The following is a 7784-nucleotide window of genomic DNA, read 5'->3' on the forward strand; positions in this document are numbered from 1 at the left end:
TTATATACACTATAATTTCATTAAGACACAACTACATGATCATTTGAATATAATTACAGCTTCATTGTACAATATACACTCAAATATGTGAAATGTTATTCAGTTTCATTTTATATATACTGTAGTTTCATTTCACCACAACTACAGTATCATTTTGATATAAATGTAGTTTCATTTTATAATATAAAAATATAGTACGTGAGCCAGTGTCGGTTTAGACACACTGTAGTGTCTGACGCGCGGTGCACGATATAACGGCCCCACAATTTGCGGACACGCGGTCCAAAAACGGCGTCTTTACAGTTATCGGAGCGCGCATGTTTAATGTATTAATTACCAACTGATATTACAGTGTATCTAAACTGACACTGCTTCACGTATTATTTTTATATTATCAAGTGAAATTGCAATTGAAATGAAATGAAACTGTAGTTGTGTTGAAATGATACTGCAGTGTATACAAAATGAAACTGAATAACAATTTCACATATTTGAGTGTATATTGCCCAGCGAAATTGTAATTATATCAAAATGATAATGTAGTTGTATTGAAATGAAACTGCAGTGTATATAAAATGAAACTGAATAACATTTCACGTATTTGAGTGTATATTGTGCAATGAAGTTGTAGTTATATCAAAATGATCATGTAGTTGTGTTTTAATGAAACTATGGTGTAATAAAATAAAATTAAATAACATTTTCACATATTTGAGTGTTATAATATCGAATGAAACTGTAGTTATATTGAAATGAAACTGTAGTTATATTGAAATGAAACTACAGCTGTATACAAAATGAAATTGAATAACAGAGTTACTTTTTGCGGAACAACGCGAAACAGGTGCTATTTCTTTTCATTAAACAAAACGACGTCGTTTCGAAGCTCGGGACATAATCCATTATGCACCGTGGTGCACGATATAATTTGCCTGGAGAACTGGCCAAATTATATTATCAATTGTTATACTGTGGAACCGTGTCCAGCTTGTAAGGTGAACACGGTTCTATGTTCATAATTACTGAACTCTATGTTCATAATTATAAAACTCTATGTTCATAATTTTTGAACTTCATATTCACAATTATTGAACTCTATATTCACAATTACAAAACTTTATGTTCATAATTACTGAACACTATGTTCATCATAATCAAACTCTATGTTCATAATTTTTTAACTTCATATTCACAATTATTGAACTCTATATTTACAATTACAGAACTCTATGTTCATAATTATAGAACTCTATGTTTATAATTTTTGAACTCTATATTCACAATTATGACAGTTTTGGAACTATGTCCACCTTATACTATGGATCATAGTCTACATTGCAATATGAGTTTTAAATAAATATTCATTTTTAATATATTAAAGATTCTTTATTTGTGTACTCATGGTTCATTATTTGGTATACATTCAATAAATAAACATTCAATATATTAAAAATAAACTTTTAGTATATTAAAAATGTATCTTATGGTCAAGTATATTGTGGTTTAATAACATCAATGTTATTATTCTAAATAGAAGGTCACAGATTTGAATCTAATCCTAATCAAGAATGTTGGCATATATCATATTGATCAGAACTGAGTAATATTACACATTCTCTCATATTTTATTCCATTTTCTACTACTGCTTACCTGACAACTTTGATTCATTTGTAAAATGTGGGCTACGATTTTTATGCATTTATTTTCTTCTTCTTCCAATAAAATCAGTGTTTTAAAAAAATCACGCCTAGGCACTGCCCAACCATGGTGCTTTCCCGGTTAAGCGCCACCTAACCTGCCGACAGACTAGGCACCTAACTTGACCGACTTATTCCCTAATATTGAGTTTTTTTTTTTTTTTTTTTTTTAAATAAAGAAGTTAATTTATTAATTATATGCCGAAACATTTACAATAAAGATCGATGGAATGGAATCGACCGAATTATTATTATTTTTTTTTACAATTCCTAGAGTCATGTGTAATATATTTCCATGTGACAAAAGAGGAGTACTACTCCGACGCGAGTGTCCTCTGTAAAAGATGATGGGATCCCATTGCACAACTGATTATATATGCTTGTCTTTTTCTATTTGTCACGAGCGTCACCTTTATCCTTCGAAGAATACACAAAATAATGATTTATGGACTTTTTGTTGTCATCCCTTATAAAATTTGGAAAAAAAAAAGTAATAAAAAAATGTTCGAATTATTTAAAAGTATTTAATTACACTCTGGAAGACTCGAACTAAAAACTGTTCTGCATTCAATTTCACTCCCTTTCTGTAAAGAGGTTAATGTGCCTAATTATTGTTATTTCAATTTTAATTTTATATGTATAGCGTATCACTAACTATGCTTTCTTACTGGGGGCTCAAACCCATGACATCTATTTAAGAGAATCACTTCATTAGCAATCAAATTATTAATTAATCGAGTCAAGTTTAAATTTAATTTTATTTTGACTCGTAACTCATCGAGCTATATTGTTAGGAACATTCTGTATTAGATTTTGATGATACCAAACTTAAAAGTTTAGATCCCCAATCGTTTTATTTCTTAGATTTAGGATAAGTCTGCTCAACATTTGAATCTTAACCGAATGGTTACTCGAGTGGCTAAACCGTATACATTCGAATGTACACTCGACTAACTTGAGGAGTCAAGTCTCAATACCGAGGAATAACCTGAGGGGTTACTCAGACGAAACGAGAACAACGAGCCGAGACTTAACCTGAGGGGTTATCTCTCAATGGCTCGAGCCATAGTATAACTAGAGACGAATGACTAAAGACGAAGACTTTCAAGACCAAGAGGCTGCAAATACTGAAAGATGGAAGGGTCCGTCTCTTGTGTATTATCAAGACCGAATGATAAGAACGATCATTCGAGGAGTTAAGGGACGATTGGTAAAGACAACTATCGTACCCGAGAAGACAAAAGGTTCGAGTTGTTAACACAATTAACTTCTTATTTACACTACAAACATTATATTATCCTTGCACAAAGCGGAAATGAGTCCGAGACTTTAAAAGGTGAGGCAATATGTTCTGAGGCACGGAAAGCCACGAAGCCTATCCCAGGGTTGATTTTTTACCGTTATTGTATTTTGAGCAAAAAGCGAAAGCCTGACGCTTTTTGAGGATTCAAGCGACATAAAGCCTGACAACTCACATACCAGGAGATGAAATTCAATACCAGGAGAAGTTTGGGAGCCAATTTCGAAGTCAAAGTCAATAATTCAAATTGGGAAGCAATTGAAAGCACCAGGAGTAGATTGGGAGCCAATTGCAAGTCAAAGTCAATTGGGAGCCAATTACAATGGAGAAATTTAAATTGGGTGCCAATTACAAGTCAATTGAAATTGGGTGTCAATTAAATTGGAGAAATTCAAATTGGGAGGAAGTTCAAAGACAGTTTGAAGTCTGAGAACATCCAGACGTGAGAATGAAGAAGATGAAGATGAACTTACAGTAAAAATATTCTCACAAGGAAAAATACTAGTTTAACTAGTATGGGATTAAATTGAAGAATATTTTTAAATCCCAAAGATACAAGGACCACTTCAGAGCTAATCAGAGAAGCCGTTCTACACCCAGATATTCCCACTCAACGTAAAACTAGAGGAATATCAGATGAAGTTTGGGAGCTCATTTACATGGAGTTGAAGCTCTCAAACGGCTAGCTTATCCTTTTTGACAACTTTGCAGAAGATAAGATAAGATCTCTAACAAAAGATACAAGATTTCAAAAATGAGAGCATCTCTTTCCAACGGACATATCCTCATTACCAGCTATAAAATGATGAAGATATGAAGACTTGAAGAAGCAGGGGAACACACGAGCAAAGAGCTATAAAGCAAAAATCTCATTTGGTACAGAGCATACCAAAAATCTTCAAGTGAGAAGTGAGAAAAGAAAAAGAACTCAGAGAGCTTCAAAGAAAATATTCTGAGAGTTCTTAAACAGAGCAAAACAGAGCATAAATATCAAGTGCTTTACTTGATATATTCAAAGAGAGAAAACACTCAGAGCTATCAAGAGAAATCATTCCAGAGTGTCTATCTTCATCAAAGAGACTTGCGCATCATTGAAGATCATCTACAGAGTCTCAGAAGTTGGAAGCAAGACAACACTTGTTTTGGAGCAAAACAAGAGAAGGGGGGAAAGTAGCACGGAGCTGTGAAATCCTGAATTGTCACACGGAGCTGTGAGATCCGAAGCAGCAGTGTCGGAGGCACTGGGCGTGATTAGTGCGGGCTTTGTGATCAAAGCACTAGATCACGGGATACGTTTCTACCGGAGTGTGGAAGACGGGGGGAAAGTAACGCGGAGTCGTGAAATCCTGGGATAGTAGCGCAGCGACGTGAAACCCGAAGCAGCAGTGTGGTGTCACTGGGCATGATTAGTGCGGGCTTTGTGATCAAAGCACTAGATCACGGGATACGTTTCTACCGGAGTGTGGAAGACGGGAGAAAAGTAACGCGGAGTCGTGAAATCCTGGGATAGTAGCGCAGCGACGTGAAACCCGAAGCAGCAGTGTGGTGTCACTGGGCGTGATTAGTGCGGGCTTTGTGATCAAAGCACTAGATCACGGAAATTCATTGTATCTTGGAACCAAGAAGTGGTGGATATAGTGAATTGCTCTTGGAGATAAGAGCAAGTGGAGTAGGAGGATTATACCACCTCGCGAACCACTATAATTGTCTTGTGTTATTTACTGCTTTCTTTACTTACTGCTCTTTACATAATTGCTCTACACGAGATATACTGCTCACATAACCTCATACACACTTTATGTTTATTTATTTCCGTTGTACACCATACTCTAACAATCTAGTTAAGAGTTTTGGTTTATTTCTGGCTTAGCAATTGTTGTGCTGTGCGAAAAAGTTTGAAAGTCTATTCACCCCCCTCCCCCCCCTAGACTTTCACCTTACCTCTTTTGGGACCAACAAGGCTTTAGTGGGCCAGCCTGGTGTTTTTTATTTTATTTTATTTTTTTATTTTTTTTTAAATTTAGTTGAATTCAAAATTTAAAAAAATAAATAAAGTCTACAAATAATATTAATTTTTTGTGTTTAAAAATTAAAAAAACAATTATATATATATATATATATATATATATATATATATATATATATATATATATATATATATATATATCTACTATTATACTAATAAGAGCTCAAGAGAGTTAGGCCTATAATGGGTAGAAAAAATGGCGGTCACAGATTTTAATCAAATGAATGGCTCAGATTGATTAAAAGATTGATCAGATTTAAATTTACACTAAAATTTTCTAAAATACCCACACACCATTACTAATTCCGTTAAAATTTTAAGAATTGCCGTTAGTTCACCGTTAACTTACTCATTGATTTCAATAAAAAAAAGTCTTAGGTTTGAACCTCATCCCAATCAAAGTTGGCATAATTAATACTCTATTTTACTCTTATTAAATTATATAAATAATAATTTAGTAGTTACAACAAAAAATAATACATATGCATTTCTTTAATTTATAATTATGTGTCCACAAAAAATGGCGGTCACAGATTTTAATCAAATGAATGGCTCAGATTGATTAAAAGATTGATCAGATTTAAATTTACACTAAAATTTTCTAAAATACCCACACATCATTACTAATTCCGTTAAAATTTTAAGAATTGCTGTTAGTTCACCGTTAACTTACTCATTGATTTCAATAAAAAAGTCTTAGGTTCGAACCTCATCCGAATCAAAGTTGGCATAATTAATACTCTATTTTACTCTTATTAAATTACTAGTTTTTTTACGCGCATTGCGCGATTGGGATAATGTCCAATGTTTTTTTTTTTTTTTTAAATAAGTACTTTAAAGTATATAAAGGCAATATTATATTAGAATTGTTCATGCATAGATAATTGAATATTGAATTTGCGTATTTAAATAGGTAATTCTAAGTTTACAAATGTAAGATAATATAGTCAAAATTGAATATAATTTTCAATAAAATAATTGTATAGGTATGGTTGAAATTAAATACGTGACATAAGGGAGAGCAAATAAAAATTAGGGCATAAAATATTAAATATATACTAATATTGAAGAGCTAACTGTTGATTGCCAAACAAGAACATTGCGAGGTAGTTTCCCACTTCAATTTGTTGTGTTATTAGAATACTATTTTTGTCAATAAATCTCCCAAGTAGTTAATATGATTGGCTTAATTATATTTTTTATTTTTTATTTTTTCAAAACAATTATTATTATTATTATTATTATTATTATTATTATTATTATTATTATTATTATTATTATTATTATTATTATTATTATTATTATTATTATTATTATTATTAAATATATGTATACCCTTAGGTCATTTTACATGTTAATCTAAACAGCTAATTTTTTTAAATATCTGTTTACCAATTGTTGATATAATTCGCTGGTCAAATCCGCTAACGCTAACCGCTAACTGCTGATTGTCAAACAAGGACATTGCGAGATAGTTCTCACTTTAATTTGTTGTGTGATTTGAATACTCTCTTTGTCAACAAATCCTTCAAGTAGTTAATATGATTGACTTTATTAATTATATATATTTTTTAATTTTTTCATGGTATTAATAAAATACTTGGTAAATAAATATATAGCATTATTTTGTATTATAACTTTGATATTTAATTAAAAAATAGTGCACAATAAAGATAATAGACAATGTAGTGAATATAATCAATTGATGAATTTGAATGAAGAGAATTTTTACATTGGAGAAATATAAAGACAATATAACTAATACAATTATTTCTCTTAATTAATTTATTAATAATGAATAATTTTTTTTAATAAAGACATTGTAGAGATAATGCAGCGAATATAATCCATTGATGAATTTGAATGTAAAAAATTTGTATGGTAGAGAAAAATAAAAACAATATAACTAATGGAATTATTTCTCTTATTTAATTTATTGATAATGAATAATTTTTTTGAATAAAGAAATTGTAGACACATTATTCTAAATTAAAGAAATGCATATGTATTATTTTTTGTTGTAGCTACTAAATTATTAGTTATGCCAATTTTGATTGGGATGGGGTTCGAACCTAAGACCTTTCTTATTAAAATCAATGAGTAAGTTAACGGTGAACTAACCGAAATTAACGGAAAAAATAATATTTAACGAAAAAGTTAATGGATAATCATATTCATTAAGGATAAATTAGGAAATCTTAAAGGAAAAATTAAAATCTGATGAATCTGAGCCATTCATTTGATTAAAAATTTTGACCGCCATTTTTTCTACCCATTATAGGCCTAACTCTCTTGGGCTCTTATTAGTATAGTAGATATAAATAATAATTTAGTAGTTACAACAAAAAATAATACATATGCATTTCTTTAATTTAGAATTATGTGTCCATAATGCCTTTATTCAAAAAAAAATATTCATTATCAATAAATTAAATAAGAGAAATAATTTTATTAGTTATATTGTCTTTATTTTTCTTCGATATAAAAATTCTTTATATTCAAATTTATTAATTGATTATATTCGCTACATTGTCCTTACAATGTCTTTATTCAGTGAAAAAAAATTATTAATTATCAATAAATTAATTAAAAGAAATATTTTCATTAGTTATATTGTCTTTATTTTTCTGAAATGTAAAAATTTTTACATTCAAATTCATCAATTGATTATATTCACTACATTATCTATTATCTTTTTTGTGCACTATTTTTCTAATTAAATATCAAAGCTATAATACAAAATAATGCTATATATTTATT

This window comes from Ipomoea nil, unplaced genomic scaffold, assembly GCF_001879475.1.
Source record: "Ipomoea nil cultivar Tokyo-kokei standard unplaced genomic scaffold, Asagao_1.1 scaffold1074, whole genome shotgun sequence".
In the NCBI taxonomy this organism is placed as follows: Eukaryota; Viridiplantae; Streptophyta; class Magnoliopsida; order Solanales; family Convolvulaceae; genus Ipomoea; species Ipomoea nil.